The following is a 17,942-nucleotide window of genomic DNA, read 5'->3' on the forward strand; positions in this document are numbered from 1 at the left end:
CCACTTCCTCTTCCTTCTCTCCTCCCTGCCCCCCACACTGGAAAAAAAATTCAACTAATCAACCGTTGCATCTATTAAAATATTAGTCTGTGGGATACTACATGCAAGAGCAAATCCTACAGAAACTTCTTGCACCTGCAGGGGAAATGTTCCATATACGGTATGGAGGCTGGCAGAGTCTTGATTCGGAATAAAATTTAAATGATTCTGGTCGTTTTGCCACATCCTGTTTCTCTCATTTATGCATGCACTATTTTGATAACCAGCAAATAGTTCTCAGTTTGCTAGAGCTAAAGATAGCCTTGAATCGTAGCACTAGTATCCTGCTCCTTTAGAAGTGCTTGGGTTCTCTGCCCTGCAGAGATCGGGGCCAGCCTCGAAAACTGGGGCCAGCCTTAAGTTTCCTTTCTGGCGTTTCTTTAGGTTTAGCATGATTTCATAATTGCTTCTGAAGTGTTTCAGAGTAACCCAAACATGATGAGCTGTAGAGTTTCATTCTCTGGCTAGTCAAATAACCAGTATCGTCTCTCTTTTTGTTTCTTAAGTTGCGAGCCTTTGTTTTGTGTGAGATATGAAGTAGCAGGAGAAAAGCAGTTGGTATGCTTCAATTTCCTGACTCTGCCTGAGGGCCTTTCCTTGTTAACTCTGTTTCTAGCATTAGGGCTTTTTTGGCACATGAACCGTTCTGTAGATCCCTTGGCTGATTTCGGCACATCTTGTGCTCGCATCCTGTTTTATTCTCCTCAGAGCATAGGTGTTTTAATACCAGAGAGAAAACTTGATCTTAAGAACACTATCAGTGGTCACAGGAGCAATCCCCGTGTGGACACCTTGATTAACATGGCAGCCACGCCACTTCCAGCAGTCTTCCTGCTGCTATCCCCGAGTACTGCGGGTTGCTCTGTAGCAACCCGTGGTGGTTCAGGGTGCTCTTTCAACCTTTGGCCATGTTTGAATGGCCATGTTGTCTCCTTCACCTCTTCTGCAGAGTCCAACAGTAGTTGGATTTAGAATTCAAAAAGCTAAGCCACGTACATAGGATTGGATGGATCCACCCACATCTTTCAAATTCGTAATGAAGAAGGGACATGTCAAGAAGACGCATCAAGGCCCATTGCTTCTATGTACTTTTGTTTATTTGACTTCCAGAATTGTTTGGCCTAAGTATATTTTATACTGAAAAGGTGCATGCAGTCTGCTTTGGAAAAGCCGTGGTGCTATCTGCATTGGAAAGAGTGATGCAGTTTTACCTTCAGTTAGTAAACCCATGCAGACTCAAGTATGAGGGAAGATCTTTGTGAAAACGTGTGGTTTTCTAGCCCATTAACTGTTTGAATGAAGTGGTGAGTGGAACTTAGAGTTTACCTTGATATGATAATGTGTTAATGGTGTAAATGCTTTGTATAGAGCTTTGCCTTGGAACAGTGTTTTCCTAATGAGGAAAAGAGCTAGAAGATTACAAATGCAGTTGAATAACTGGCAGGGATTAAAGTGGGAAATCGGTGGCTTAATGGTGCTCCCCTGCTGGAAAATCCCAGTCTGGGCTCCACGTGCTGTGCAGTTGGTGTGCACGCTTGGGAGCTTACATGTGCCGTTGGATCCAGCCTTTGTGGATATAGGCCTTCTCTTGAAACTGAGATCTATTTAAAATTAGTATTTGGTTACTCTCAAATTTGAAGAATGTCCAGGCTGGTATTTTGTGCAGTTCCATCACACTTTTTGAAAACAAAGTTCTTCCTGACATTTGACACTTTCTGGGCCTTTCACATAACGTATGTTAAGCTGAATCAGATTTTGGTCTATGCAGGCTGGTGTGCTTACTGAGACAGATGGAAAAGATGTATATTTTAACTAGATACTTACAGAAAGATTTTCAGAGGACAAAAGTGATAAGCAGCTCCTTCTACAGGCTTATAACTTCTCCATGTTTCTTTTCCTTGGTCTATCGGAGATGCTAACTGTGCTAATACACTACAGCCATTTAAAATTGCACACAAAAATACTTGGCTGTCCAATGCCCAATGGCGCAGAATGCCGCAGCTCCCATGTGGCAGCTGGGAGCCCAGCACCAGGCACACTAACTGTTATCATCAGTTATTTGCTATTTGTAGATAAGTAGCATCCAGAGTAAGGATGAACTCAGTGAGACTGCTCAGGTGAGCAAGACGTATTTTGGGGTGCCCCTCTCTCATCAGCAATCCTGGAACTACTCAGCTAAGCGAGGCTAATAACATTTGGCTTGGGGAGTTGTGTTCTTTCCTTTAAACAAAACGTGACCTCTACAGGTTCTCCTTTTCTGGTGCAAACACAGTGTCTACACCAAGCAGGGAACCTCTGTACTAGTGCTGCTGATTCCAAATAAAGTAATGGTGACAGGACCATTCCCGGAAACTTACTCTGCCAAATTCATAATGCAGCAATGCAAGAAAATGAACTCATTGGACCAGATCCTCAAACTGTTGTAAATCTTGGTCACCTTATGGACTTTGCTGGAAGTGTGCCAGTGTACACCAGGAAACAAATGAGATCGTTCTTCTTTATTCCCTACCACCACCATGTATATTTTCTTTTAGTATTTAGTATTTAGCATCAGTAGACTGATGCTCTTTCTTGGAGGAAATCCTCTGCTTGCCTATTTTTTCCCTCAGTGGTGCTGCTGACCTTCTGTGAGCAGTTCTGCACGGTAGAGATGTGGTTTGTTACCAAGTTTCAGTGTGCGTTGCTCATCCCTTCCCCTTCCCCCTCCTTCTCCGCTTTGTGGAGCAGATGGTGCTAATTCCTGTGGTGGCTCTTGATGCAGCTGAGGTCTCTTCCCTGATGCCTCTACTGTATCACGGAACCTCCCTGTGGTCTTTCTGGAGAAGAGAACACACAGTTGATTATTGTCTTTTGTTTATGACTTTTAAGATCCTATTAGGATCATATTTCTTTTTGCTGTTCTCTTCCATCTCCCCTTCCAACCTGTCCCAAAGATCTTTGGTCTGAAACTCCCTGCAACTTGGGGAATATTGCTTTTCATTACTGTTGTTAGTTATATTATTTTGCATTCCTACAGACACCCACCCACCACATGTTTACCTTTGTAAACATTCTCCCATTTTGATTGTATTTACATTTTTTTCAAGAAGAAATGCTGATTCTTTACATATAACAAAGGTCATTCTATTGTTTTCTGTTTCACTTAGAGGCTGAAGCACCACTAATTGCCATTTTTAATTAGCCTTTTCTTTAGTGCTCATTTTCTCATACTTTGGGCCTCCCCCTCTCTTGTATTATACAAGTACAACAGGATGATTGCTAAAAAACATCTTCCTCTCCACTGGGCCACCAATGTATCCTGCCCACACCTCTCAGACTCCCTGTGCTGGCTTTTGGTCTCCTTACCTGATTCTAGCACCACATCCCTGTCTTCAATGCGCTGCATTGCCCTCTCCAGACCCTTCTGGTTCTTTTCAACCATATTCTTTCCTCTTTACAATTAAGTCAGTGGTTTTATATTGGTGAAATCAGGAACAGAATTTCACCTCATGTATCTGATTGCTTTATTTCTTGTGCCAGCTTCCCTCCTAATTCAGTTTGCTGTGTTGCTCCAGCATTCTCCTGCCATAAATGTCTCTGTGCATTTTCGTGTATCATATAAAGATGCCTTCCCGACCCTGTGCATTGTGCTACTCAACTTTCCTCCAAACCACTCACAAAATCCACTCCTTTTAGGCTAGCCTTCCTTTGCTGTTCTCCACCCTTGCCTTTTATGCCAGATATGAAGCCAAATCCTGACGCTACTGAAGTCATTTGAAATGTTGCCACTAGTTTCACTGAGATGAAGACTGAGTTCACTGTCTACAGATTTAAATATTACGAATGGGGGGGGGGGGGGGGGGGGGGGAAGTGGGGAATGACGTGACACGAGAAAAAGAATCATTAAGTTCATTACACTTGCTGAACAGATCCTGTGAGCTCTCACTGTTGTGGTATGTGTCCTCCTGTGCTGCTGTTTTTTGTCACCCTTGCTGTGCTATGCTTAATTTAGATTGTAAATTCCTCACATCAGACTCTCTCTGTTTCATTTCTCCTTAATGTGGCATGCCCACCTATGGCATTGTGCAAATGTAGTAACTCAAGGAGAAGATGTCGTCTTCTGAAAACTTTACCCAGTTTAAGCAATTAAAATAATAACAATAAATAAATCACCTTTTCATAGTACCAAACAGGAAACCTCTGAGCAGTGGTCAGGATCTCAGTGGAAAGTCTAGCTTCACTGTGTGACGGGACATGCAATGACCACAGTAAGGGGCAGGACAAAAGCCTGTGGAGGAACATTTTGTTCATCAACTTTGTATCTGTGCCAGGCTGAGGGGTAGAAATCCTTAAAATTCTTTGTATGGGCAGATGTAGTTTTCTTTTGAAAATAAGCACACAGAAATAACCTCTGTAGGGTCTTCAGCAAATACTCGTCCTGTTTCTGTATTATAAGAGAGGACAAGCAGTGATCCTGTGTTTTTTCTTATGGTACTATGTACAGTCTCCTATATCCCATCAGCCTCTCAGGTGAATCCTTAAAGGCCTGAGCTGCCCCAGTGACATAATGTTTTAGAGTGGCTGTTGTTTTGTAGGGAGCATTGGGTTTGGTCCAGGCAGTCCTAATGATGTGCTGAGTGGTAGTTATGTCCGAAATGAAACATGCAAAAAGTGCTCTGTTCAGCTGGAGCTCAGACTGGAGGTGGGGGAGCGAAGCAGGCTGTTTCTGGCAAGCTGTGTGACTCCGCTGTTCACCCCCCTGTTCAGTGGCCTGTGGCCTTCGTGAGATGCAGAGCAATGTATTCCAGCTACATCAAACTCTGATACTGCCTGATAGTAATGGCATGATGGATTCAACTTGATTTTGCAGATATCACAAGCTAATTTCATTCTTACTGAAATGACTGGCTAAACAAAGCCAACATTCCTCTCTGATATGTGTGAAATTACTTTTCCCCCCCTCCTTTTTCTTTCTCTGCTTAAGGTTCACTTCAAAACACCGAAGACCTGATTCTCCTCTTGCTCCTGGATTTCACTGGTTTAATTCCTACAACTTGCACAGTTCTCTTAGTTTAGAGAGGTGATAAAAGAAAAACAGTCTCTTTCATGTCATGTGACAAGCCAGTGGTGGCATGGTGCAGTGGGAGAGAGCGGCTCTGAGCATCAGCTAGCAGTGAAGGTCTGTCTGTCTTGCTGCATCTGTTTCTTTGATATTTGAACAGGACTCTTCCGAGACACTCTCTGTCACTCCTTAATTAGCCTGTCGCTCCAGGGAGCAAAAAAAACTCAACAAAAAAAAACTGGGATGGGAATCTAATCTGGCTTTCCTGGATGACAGGACACAGCACAAGGCTGGCCAGAGAAATATGTATTTAAACAAATTGCTTCACATTTACACATTAACCCTTGTGTGAGTGTCTTGCATTCCTTAAAGAATCTACTTTGTAATTGACTAATTTCCCATCTTTTGCTAAGGCCAATGAAGGAGCATATCTGGGAGAGTCCAATCAATCATCTGTTTCTGCAATTATTGCTCCTATCCTGTCTTTCCTGTACTAGAAATCCTCCTCTATACCACGCCCAGACAAGTCGCTCAGAGTAGAAACCTTGTGTTCGTCAATTCTTAGACCATTCTTAGTGTCCTGTAGTCCAAGAAGTGATGGTGGGAAGTGGTTTCAGGCAGGAATCTCAGAACATCTCTCGTAAGCATAAAGATGCTCATGAGAATAGTGGGGAAGGGAGAGTGCGGTCGGGGATCTACAGCAGGAAGACACTCTGCCATACGCTGTCCTCTAAGGATACTAATGAAAGCATTGGATGGCTGATTGGGAATTCATGCATCTCCACATGATGGACTCATGTGTACCTGAGAAACGGCTTCAGTCGCTGTCCGTAGGATCTCCACTGGAACAAAAGTTATCACAGGAGTAAGTAAAAATACTAAACCAGGCTGGGATGTCCTGCTGTGTGGGAGAAGAGTTTTAGCGGGAGCCAGTCACAAGCTCCAGAACATGTTTGAGCCAAGGATAAAAATGGCCGTTGTGGGAATTACTGCAAATGCAAAACACAAGCTTGGTTATTGTTTCAGTCACTTCTGAACAGTCAGTAGTCCATTCATTTAACTCTTACGAACAGGTGTCTCTTTTTTTGCAAGAGGCTAGAATTCATGTTCTCAAGTACATATCTCTGTTACAGTGCTTTCACCTAATCCTTTTAGCTAATACAACAACTCTGATACTCTGCAAAACAAGTGCTGAAGTCTTAACACGTACCTTGATTTTCTTCCTAAGGTCAGCTGCCACTTTAATTTCTCTACAACCTTGTTTTTCTGCTAGGAAAGATACCTAACAGTTACCCTGTGTGAAATATCTTTTTGTTTTGTTCCTATAACATGGTGTTTCCTCCAAAAAATATTTAACTAGAGAGTTCATCTCTGGCATAACTCTGACTTCACTGGAGTTACAGCAGAAACAAATTTTGTCTCTAGAAACCAAGTAATGGATCAAAGATTTATAATTAGAATCTCTTGTACCCTGTGGTCCTGTAAACATTTTCCACATCAGAGGCAAGGTCTTCATTAGGATAAATGAGATAACACACTTTACTTCAGGCTTGTAGTAGCCACGTAGGCTTTTTTCTCTCCCCATTTAAACAGATTTAAGTGAAGTTAGTTCTCGTTGCTGGATTTCCAGATCTGTTGACTTAAATCTCTTTCCTGATGAGCCTGTCCAGTATTGTCAGCAGGAATGGAAACTTTCCCACAGGCTGTCCTGCTCATCCACACCAATAGTAGGCCTTGACTATGTGGGACAACTGGATCCTTCTTATTCTTTCAGTTAGAAAGTAAATTGGTAGCAGTTAATTGAAGGTAAATCAATATAATACTTATCTAAAGCAAAATAAAGCCATATAGAAAGACACTGAGTTAAACACATACATGTTTTAACCAATTGTTGTGATTTAACCCCAGCTGGCAACTAAGCACCACACAGCCACTTGCTCAGTCCTCCCCAGCAGGATGGGGGAGGGAATCGGAAGGGTAAAAGTGAAAAAACTGGTAGGTTGAGATAAAGACAGTTTAACAGGTAAAGCAAAAGCCGTGCACGCAAACAAAGCAAAACAAGGAATTCATTCACTGCTTCCCATCGGCAGGCAGGTGTGCAGCCATCCCCAGGAAAGCAGGGCTCCATCAGGCGTAACGGTTACTTGGGAAGACAAACGCCATCACTCCGAAAGTCCCCCCCTTCCTTCTTCCCCCTGCTTTATATATTCAGAGCATGACGTCATATGGTGTGGGATATCCCTTTGGTCAGTTGGGGTCAGCTGTCCCGGCTGTGTCCCCTCCCAACTTCTTGTGCACCCCCAGCCTGCTCTCGCTGGTGGGGTGGTGTGAGAGGCAGAAAAGGCCTTGACTCTGTGCAAGCACTGCTCAGCAGTAACTAACACATCCCTGTGTTATCAACACTGTTTCCAGCACAAATCCAAAACACAGCCCCGTACTAGCTACTGTGAAGAAAATTAACTCTACCCCAGCCAAAACCAGCATACCAATATAGTTAGGCCAGAAATGGACATCTTTTGATGAGTGATGTTGCAATTATAAGCTGCTTGTGACTTCCTTGCTTCCAGAAATTACTGCTGCCCCAGCCTCCTAGTAGAGCAGTTTGTGTGCAACTGCTTTCATTTCAGGTGAAATCAGTTGGTTTAGTCCTGACCACCAATTTAAAGTATTTAAGCTAACCCAGTTGGTTTGCTTGATGCAAATGAAGAACCTCCTTCAACAAAACTGGGGCAGTAACCTCTGATATGGTGGTGCTGTAACCATTCCAGCTGAAACTAGGTGAGGACTTTTGTGGATAGCAGAAATTGGTACAATTTTCTTAGGTTAAGGTGCTCTTCAGGAAAGTTCTTGGCATGTGCAGTCCTGAAGAAATAGGTTCACTGTGGTACAGGTGCTCATGCTATCATCATCTGTCCACTGTTGACTGGATTTAGACTCCCAAGGCTCTATGTGAGGATGCAAGTTTCATGAAATTCTCTCAAAGTATTTCTCTGGTTTTCCCCTGGTCCCCTTTATTTCAAAATGTGGCTGTAAACCACAAATTTTGTTAGCCTTCACTGCAGATCTAAATGCCTCAGAACTGTGGCTGTTTGTACTTCACAAGGATGGTATTACTTGCCAGTAACTCTTTTTGTTGATGGATTTTCATAGTTATCTATGAACCTCGTAGGGAAAATATAATGGTCAAGGTATAGATTGACCTGCACCAATCGATGTTACTCTAGCATCTAACAGATGAAGTATAACTCCACATTCACTCCTCACTTGTCCCATCGGTATAAAGAACAAAAGTTTCATTCAGAGGCAGTTGTACAAATTGTCATTATTGCACTTTACATCAGGAGAACCCTTAGTAAGAATAGTACAAACAAGTTCAGATTTAATAAGAAGCAACTTGAGCCTTTACTAGAATTGAACCATCTTGGATGACAAATTTCTGAAAATTAAAGATTTCCTCCACTATCGCTTTCACATTCCAGCTTGCAAAAAGGAGTAGAAAAGCCAAAATAGAGTGAAAGTGCTCTTGCGGGACAGTGAGCCTGCTGGGAAGGCAGACGTTTCTGCTATCCCAGAGGAGGGCTGTGCTCAAGTGGAATCTTAGCTCAGTTGTGCCAGACCAGGCAGTTTGTGTCCAAATCACAACTGAACCAATTTGCTAGTGAGATTCCAAGGTAGCTGGCTAGAGAGCTGTAATAAAACTTCCCAAAGCAGTGAATTAGTCCTGAAACAATTAGCCAGCTTTGCGTGCCTGCCCCAAATGCAGGTGTTTGAGAGAAGGCTCTTTATTTTAGTTCACAGAGACGTCTATAGACTAAAATTTAGTTATGGAGTTCCTATATAGGGCTTATTCAAGCATGAGTATATGTACATTCTGAAATATTTATAAGGATGGTTGCAACATGGAAACATGTTGTCTGTTTCTGGCTGTACAAGTTTTGGAGGAAGAAGATGGAAAAGTACTCTGAATTGGAGGAATTAAAGGGACTACTAGCATGAAACTCAAATTCAGCAGAAGACTCAGACATTAGATTTGCCTTATACTTGTTTTTTAATTGTTTTTCTATTTTTCATATACTTTTTTCTCATCTGCTCTGTATGAAAGGTGTGAAAAATGGCGAGATCCAAATATAAGCAAGGAATAGTCAAAACTGCAGTGTAAGCAAAAAGGAGCATTAGCTTTGCTTTTTTTTTCCTAGTGTCTTCCTTACAGTGACCTTCAGTATGACTTATGTTAACAGGAGGTTAAAAACCTTCTGATAGGAATGTGACTTTGAAGTTGGTTGTGTTCCTTTTACTGAAATGTCATGGTTTAACCCCAGCTGGCAACTAAGCACCGCACAGCCACTCGCTCACTCCCCCCCAGGGGGATGGGGGAGAGAATCAGAAGGGTAAAAGTGAAAAAACTTGTGGGTTGAGATAAAGACAGTTTAACAGGTAAAGCAAAAGCCACACACGCAAGCAAGGCAAAACAAGGAATTCATTCGCTCCTTCCCATGGGCAGGCAGGTGTTCAGCCATCCCCAGGAAAGCAGGGCTCCATCAGGCGTAACGGTTACTTGGGAAGCCAAATGCTATCACTCTGAACGTCCCCCCCTTCCTTCTTTTTCCCCCAGCTTTATGTGCTGAACATGACGTCATATGGTGTGGGATATCCCTTTGGTCAGTTGGGGTCAGCTGTCCCGGCTGTGTCCCCTCCCAACTTCTTGTGCACCCCCAGCCTACTCGCTGGTGGGGTGGTGTGAGAGGCAGAAAAGGCCTTGACTCTGTGTGAAACATCCCTGTGTTATCAACACTGTTTCCAGCACAAATTCAAAACACAGCCCCATATTAGCTACTGTGAAGAAAATTAACTCTATCCCAGCCAAAACCAACACATGAAAGCTTTGTTACAAGAGACCCCCAGCCTTCCCATCCCACTGTAGAGAGGCCTGGCACTGCTGTGAGGTCTTTCTTGTGGATGGAACAGAAGATGAGTGCTTTTCCCAGGAGGGTTCATAGCCTAGCGTGAGTATTACAAAATTGCCACACAACTCTTCTTCCTTCTCCCCCTAGGAATAAGTTTCTCTTCTGTTTTCATGAGGTCAAAGTCACTGTTGAGTTTTAGTGGAGTGTGTTCTGCCCCTGGTGTGCATTTTACTCATATGATAAATTCTATAGGATCTCCAGCAATCATGGCGTGTCAGGACCTCCACCTCAGAGCTGATTTGGGCATCCGCACAGTGTTCCATTAACATCAAGTTCGGGCTTTGATTCAATAGTGACTCACTGAGGGCAGAGCATTGCTTCATGAAGCACCAGCTATGCACTCTGTACTGCCTGGGATTTCAAACTAACTCATAGAAACACAGCCCTCCTTTGAAATATGTGCCCAAGTAGTTCATAATACAGCAGTGTAAGGAAGGCAAATATTGGGGACCAGTAACCATACTGGTGAGAAATCTTTTAGAATTGCGGAGCATCCCAGGAGATTCTGATTGATTTCTGGAGCCAACAAGGCTTTGGCAGTTAGGGACTTGTTCTGAGACCTCCCTCCTACCAGCAACATACTTGAGACATCACTGACGGTACTTGGTGGTTGTATCGGATGCAGTGTGAGCTGATCCAGAAGAAGCTAAGGTTCTGTCTGTCTGTTTGTTTGTTTTAATGTATCACAGAAGATTGTTGAGGCTACCAAGAGCATTGGAGAGGAATATTTGTTTATTTATAGACACACTGTTTACATATCATAGCTTGATGAAAGGCTGAACTCATTACACTTGAACTGAACATGTGACTGTGTGGTTATCTGCATCACACTGGATGGCTGTAGGCCAAGGCAATATATGTACATACTCTGAGCTGCAGTTGTGCAGCTGAAGCAGTTGTCCTCTTTCAGCTTGTCTTTGCCTCTTTGCTGAAAGTTACTGTCCCGTCGGTGTGCCAGCTAAGCTCCTCCTTTTAGATTCTCTTTAAAAAATAGTTCAGATTAGCATAAACAAATAATTTAAGCAGTAGGTCTCTTTGCTTGAGTTTATCTCAACTGGTGAAGGTTAGGGAATGCTTGCACAAGCCCATTGACTAGTGGCAAGACTGGTAACTTCTGGCTGAGGCCTTGGGGATTAAGTGGGAATTAGCAGGCTCTGTGTACCATGGTGGCACTTAGAGGACATGTGACAAAGGCATTTCCCTTCATAGTTCTTTATTTAAGTCCTGTTTTGCCTAAGTAGTCTCCACTGGCAGCAACATTAATTGAAATGAAATACACTGTTCATAAAGGTTTCTTTCTGAATCACCGTTGTGATTTAGTATAATGGGTTTCTGTAGTATGCGAAGGAGGAGAGAGGGCTAAAAAGTCAAAGCAGATGCGTTTCTGCTTCTAAGCAGAGTGAAGCTCTATCATATTCTCCTATGGTGCACCCAGCGTGAATAATATCACAAGGGTTATGCCTGCTGCTTATGAACAGTTCTTTTTGAGAGATGCTTTTTTGCTGATATGTTATGTTGACAAATGCACAAGAGTAACTGTGCTCCCTGTTGACAGGGTGGCTTATGAGTAGCATGCAGACTATCCATTTGGAAAGAATTTCTGTGCTGTCTTTCAGGTGGTGCTATCGCACTAAACACTTCCTCTTTCTTCTTTGGAGGCTTTTCCATTGGTGCGCCTTCTCAATATCATCTAGCCGAACAGGGAACCACATTTGGAATCGTGTCAAGGGTAATCTCTTAATGAGAGATCTAGCCATGTTTTTTATTATCTTTGCGCTTGAAAGTATGTTAATGACTTGCTTGCATACCTGCATTTCATGCAGGCAGAGAAACTGGACAGAGTGGGTAGAAGGATGTATGGCTGGTAGCGCAGGATGAGAGAAGAAAGTGGTAGAGTAACAGTGCTGCAAGAAGAAATAGCAGGAAAGTTGAACTTTGTGGCCTCATGGAAAGGCCAAGGTGGCAGGCACAGTAATATTGACTAGCCTGTTCCTGGGAAAACGGTCTCGTCCTCTTTAGAGTGTCTGTATGATCACACTTAATTTGCAGCATGGATGGCAGAAACTTTGAAGGTGCTAACAGAGTAAAATGAGACTGAAATAACAAGTTCATGACTTCTGAAAGTGAGGATGAAGATCCTTCTGATATGTTGAAACAACAGAGACAACTCCTGTAACCCCCGTGCTTCCATTTCTTTTAAAATATAAAAAAAATGACTGGATCAGTGAAGAATGTGTAGGAGTTGCTGACTAATGGCGTAGGTCAATAATTGGTTTAAGCCAGTGCTGCAGTCTTGTCCTCCAGCTGTCCCTGACTATATGTCCCAACCCTGACACTCCCTTTTCCTGTACCAGCCATGGAGTAGTTCAAGCCAGAGAACCAATTGCACTTAAAACTTTTTTTTTTTTTACATCATTGTTTTACATTTAGTGATTATGCGAGAGCTTGTGCTGGCATAAGAGGGAGAGCAGTGTGAGGGTGGGAACAGTGGCAAGAGAAGGGTAGAGGACATTTATTTTAAGGTCAGTGCTAGCTATTGCTGGCTTAAACTGATTGTGGGACTATGGCATAGACTGGCTGTGTAGTAGGCAGGGAAGGAGATAAAGCATGTATGGTTGATTAAAATAGTGCAGGTGTTAAAGCTAATGTAGCAGGTCCTGTGCTTGGAGACGGTTCCTGTCCTCCCTGTGCCTTTAGCTCCTCTATCAGCAAAAGTGCAGATAAGTCCCTCAAGGGGCTCCTGTGGGGTTAAATTCAGTAAAGCCCTCAGGAGGGGAGGTTTATAGAGATAGGCAGTGTTTATAGATTGTAACCAGGTGCCTGTGCTAACCAAGAAAGTTTGCAGCATTTACACTTGGCTGGGAGTGTGCAAGTTTCTCTGGCCTCGCGCAGACCTTCCTTCAGAAATGGGAATCCCGGCTTTGTAACGCTGGGTTTGCGCTGCATGTTCTGGCCTGCAGCCTTCAGTGACGAAAAATAGGGCTAAGGTAGTGTGTGTTCAGAGGAACAATGCTTGCAGGGAAGGAAGTGCCACCTTGTCCTCAGTGATGTTTGCTGGTTGAAAATTTGTCCCTACGTAAGTGGCGGAGTGTCAACTTTTCACTGAGACTCTACACTTAAGTAGATTATATCAGGTAGCACCTGCACCTGCATGATAGGGGAGATGGTACAAAGCAATTGATCTAGCAGCCTCTCAGCTGGGAGAACAAGAGCAGGATGTTGTTTGAAAGGTCTTTAGTAGTGAAATTTGCTACTGGTTGCTTCCTTTTGGTATATACCCCTAGGCCCTGTCTAGTCTCCAGACCCTCCGGAAGGGGAAGAATAAGCCACAGTGACAGCAGGGAAGATTTGTTCATGATGCTGAGGGGTGTGAAGAGGTGGTGTTTCATTTTATTTTGAATGGGGACTATTACTGTAACACTAATGAAAGTGCACAGAGGTCTGGAGAAGGGGCCTACCTGCTTCTCACTTGCTTCCTTGTAGCTCTGCTAAGCAGACATCTTTCTGATTACTCTTGGCTTTCCCCACTAAAAGTTCACATGTGCAATAATTTTGTTTAAATCTGTTTCTGTTAAAGAGGGCAAAGAAAGAGAGACCATTAGGTCCCCTAGAACGTGCTAAGTTTAGAGCAAAAGCTGAGGTCTTGGTTTTAAAAGAAGATTGATTCTTCAGTTTGCTTCCGTGTATTTCCAGTGCTACTGATCAGCTATATGTCTCAAGTCGTGTGTCATTTTACTATTTTAACATATTCTCAGGTCAAAAACTGCTCTTGAACATAATGTTGACTGTCATAGAATCATTTAGGTTGGAAAAGACCCCTAAGATCATCGAGTCCAACCGTAAACCTAACACTGCCAAGTCCACCACTAACCATGTCCATAAGCATGACATCTACATGTCTTTTAAATACCTCCAGGCATGGTGACTCAACCACTTCCCTGGGCAGCCTGTTCCAGTGCTTGATAGCCCTTTCGGTGAAGAAATTTCTCCTAATATCCAATCTAAACCTCCCCTGGCAGAGCTTGAGACCATTTACTCTTGTCCTATCACTTGTTACTTGGGAAAAGAGACCGACACCATAAACTAGCTTCCTCATGGAAGATTCCTTTTGTCTCCTTTTATCTACCAGTCATATAACAAATGCACTTTTACCTTCCCTTCGTCAAGTAGACGGGCCACAACAACATTGTAAGCATGAAATTGTGTTACTTTGCAAAAATGTCCTGCTCACTAGTGTAACTTGAGTGAGCTCTGGCTTTGTGTCTGCATCTCTTGTTCTGGAGATGTTTGCGTCTTCCAGCACTATGCATGTGTGAGTGGAAGGGATGTCAAATACCATAGTATTTGGTGTACTTTTATTTCTGGCTGTTCTTTGCCTCTGCATTTCAGCACTTTTTCTTTAATGTTCTGATTCTTATAAGAACATCAACTCAAGTCATAGTTCTGTCTCAGAACAGCTTGTTACCACTATTTTAAAATAGTTCCTGAGATGGCCTTACCTCAGAAAAAATAATTTTAGTATTTTCGCCCACAGGTTGTTAACCTAACAGCACTTGACAGCGCTTACTCTAATGGCATTCTTTGAGCAGGTTTTGAGTGCGTGCAGGAACAGTGGGCGAGAAGCAAACATACAAAAGTTCTTGCAAGAGGAGATGGGATGAGAAGTGTGGGGCATCCTGCATGAGGTGCCTGCCTGGGGCTCTGCTGGACTCCCCGTGCCTTGCCGTGCTTCTCGGCCAAACCTGCCTGGGCCCCCAGTTTAGTAGGAATGACGAGCAGTTGGTCAACACTTTCAGTCCTGGAGGTTTTCCACATAATAAAGCCTATGGTGCTTCTGGGTTGGCTTCCTCTCTGGTTCTAATCTGATTTAAGTCAAAAAAGGATATAGGGACAGAGTGATTTCTGCTGAAAAAAATGGAAAGCATGAGAATAAACCTACCAGACATTGCTTTGACCAAAGCCAGAACACGGGCAAGAGGAATGGAAACTACTACTTCTTGAGGGAAATCAAAAGACATTCATCAAAAGGCAGTCCCGTGCATCCACCTGGCAGGAACACACAAGTTTATTTTTGTCCTGGGAAGCTGTTTTTGGATCTTTGAAATGTAAGCCCTGTTATGGCAAGTTTGAGGAGTTTGCCGAGTATCAGAATGCTGAGGAATTTGCTTTGTTACATTTTTGTTTCCTTCCTTCTGCTCCTCCCCAAGGAAGACATCTTTTCAAGCTCCTGCCCCCTCCCAAAATACCATAGTAACCCACCAACTTTGCCAGAAAATGCTTAGCACATTAGCGGGTTTAAGTGTCATAGTTGTAATCACTCAGAAGGCCACAGAGCTGCATAGATTTCATTCCAGTATCCTTTCCAGCTGGTGGCTCTTTGACAACACTCGATGGGCAGAGTTACAAACTCATGAAGCCTGTGGTACAGATGAAATACGAGTTGCTGCACTGCACGGAGAGGATAGTCGTATATGTGTGGATGTGGCAGGGGGAGGAGGGTTATGAGATCAGCTGGGTGTCTGTAGTGAGAGAAGTGTGAAATGGCAAGGGTAAGTTTTCCATTACATAGGGTCCAAATAAAAATGGTTGTTACTATTGAGGTTATCTGTTCTAGAGTAAAAAAAAGGGTCAGCACTGCCCTATCCAGCGTTCTCTGTAAATAAGCTGTATTTATGCCCTGTTGTTTTGGCTGTCTTGGATGATTCCTGTCTCCTCTAACTACTTCTGTAATAGCCTGTGTGTCAGATTTTGCTCACAGCTTCAGGAGCATGACATCAAGAACCATTCTTCCCCAGCCAATGGAGTTATGCCGATTTTTTTCTTTTTAACCTGGTGCGACTGAGAGCACTTCTTGGTCACTATATTAACACCTATTAGCAAGAACAGAGAGGCCCCCATGCTGCTGAATGGAGCCAGACAGCTGCTTATCTCTCTTGCAGATGTTCCTGTCTTTTTGTCTGTTCGGTATGAGGAGGCACGATGGAGCACAGGAATGTGTCATATCCTTTCCATTCCCCTCCCTGCCGGTTTGGGGCAGCCAAAAATCAGAGGGGACTGGGGACCCATTAGCAAAGTGAGTGGGGGAATGCTTAATAATCTCCTATTTTCTTGAGCATGGAATCTGACATTTTGGCTGTGGCTGCAGGCAGGGCTGCAAGTGGGGATACAGGCAGAGAGAATGCGTACCTCTACTTTCTTTTCCCAAAATTACCATACTGCAGGCTTTTGGTGTGCAAAAGCTGCTTTCAGGCTGCCTGCCGGGTTCAGGCAGAGCCCCGCTCTCACCTTCCCCTCACAGGACCTTGCAGCAGGCTGGCTCAGGAGCTGCTATGCAATTGCAAAGGTAGAGTGCTGATGGCCACACAGCTGATGGCAGTACCTTGCTTCTTAGGAGTCAGTGGCCTAGTCCCAAGTTGTTTCCAGCCTGGGAGCTCCTCCCTTGAACAGGGCAAATTGAACTTTTGCCTCCATGCAAAGCAGTCCCTTCCAGCTCCCTTTGCATTTTGAGCTCCGCAGGAACCTGGATTCCTTCTCTCAGAAAGGTGAGATATTGCTGATCATTTCCTGCACTCAGCAGTGCCATGTGTTTCCTGCTAAGTTCAGCACTCGCCCCAGCCTGTAACAGTGGTTTCTGGGCCTACATGAACTTAGCAACAGCTCTGAGCTCTCACGCAGAGGTTAAATGCTACCAACTGGGTGATCAGAGGTATCCTGCTTCATGTAAAGTAGGGGCTCCTGGATTCCCTTTCCAATTTTGAACACTAGATGAGGTCTGAATCCCATTAGGGAACAGTGCTCCAAGTGCCGGCCTGCAACATAGCCTGTCACTGCTGGGCCGTAAATACCTTTAATAACTCTTCACATTGGCATTTCCTAGCTACAGAGCGCAACCAGCTTGTAGCTCAGAGGAAGCATGTCTGACCACGCTGCAGGCAGGGGGGCTTTGCTAGAAACACACAGGCTTGAGCACAGCTGTACACAAGTGACATGGCAAGATCCCGCAAGGGCTGATCTTTGTTTTGTTAGGAGTTTTTTTAATCTTTGCTCATCACTTGGGGACACAGTGTGCTGCAGTGGTTGGATATCCTCTGTGGAGGAAAAGGGGCTCAATCAGTCATGTCTACAGGGAGGAGCAGAGTCTGCCTAGAACGAGCAAAGGAAGAGGTGCTTATGTTAGTCTGCTTTTTTGCATATTCCTACCTGGTCCACTCTGTGGACCAAGCGCTACAATTGCTTACACCAGGTTGTCAGTGTTACCTACTCTATGAAAAAAAAAAAAAATCAAGGAGGAACATTCAGATTTTGCAGAATTGGTAGGCTACTCCACTCCTTTTTGTTACTGTGGGACAAGAGCGAAGTGTCTAGTGCAACGTACCATCTCTTAAAAACAAACAGAAGAAGCAAAAAACCACAACTCCAAGTCTTTCTTCCAGTATTTCCCCGACATTGCATAACACTACAAATGCAAGCGGCTTGTTTTAAACAGGTGTAGAGTTGTGCCTCACTGCTTCCTGTATTTCAGTACCTGCTATCTGATTGGAATGAGAGTGCAGGTATTGAGTGCCTGTGTGCCCTGTGTCTTGGTAACACTTGATTATGCATTCACTGAGTCACCAGCCCTTTGCTTTTCTTTGTCCAGCGCTGGAGTACATCTCCATCCACCTTTGTCTCCCACTGCTTATACACATGGTGCAGTCATGCACTGGGCTGAGCTCCTGCTTGCGCCGAATCCACCATGCTGTCGAAGGAGGATGTTGCAGTGCTGGAACCAATTGCAGCATAAAGAAGCCAAGAAATGCATGAAAAAGGGAATTGTGTTTAAATCATCACATCAAATAAAAAAGAAACCCAAATAAATGTGAAGAGAACGTGAAATTTCCTCTTTGATGTTCTGCGCT

The 17,942-nt window shown here is 43.7% G+C and overlaps 1 protein-coding gene across 1 annotated transcript in view; it reads left to right on the forward strand.

Annotated features, from left to right (window-relative positions):
* DPF3 (double PHD fingers 3) overlaps positions 1-17,942 on the forward strand; it is a 169,310-nt gene that overhangs the window by 32,627 nt on the left and 118,741 nt on the right. The window lies entirely within an intron of this gene.

This window comes from Aptenodytes forsteri, unplaced genomic scaffold (assembly GCF_000699145.1).
Source record: "Aptenodytes forsteri isolate BGI_AS27 unplaced genomic scaffold, ASM69914v1 Scaffold3, whole genome shotgun sequence".
In the NCBI taxonomy this organism is placed as follows: domain Eukaryota; kingdom Metazoa; phylum Chordata; class Aves; order Sphenisciformes; family Spheniscidae; genus Aptenodytes; species Aptenodytes forsteri.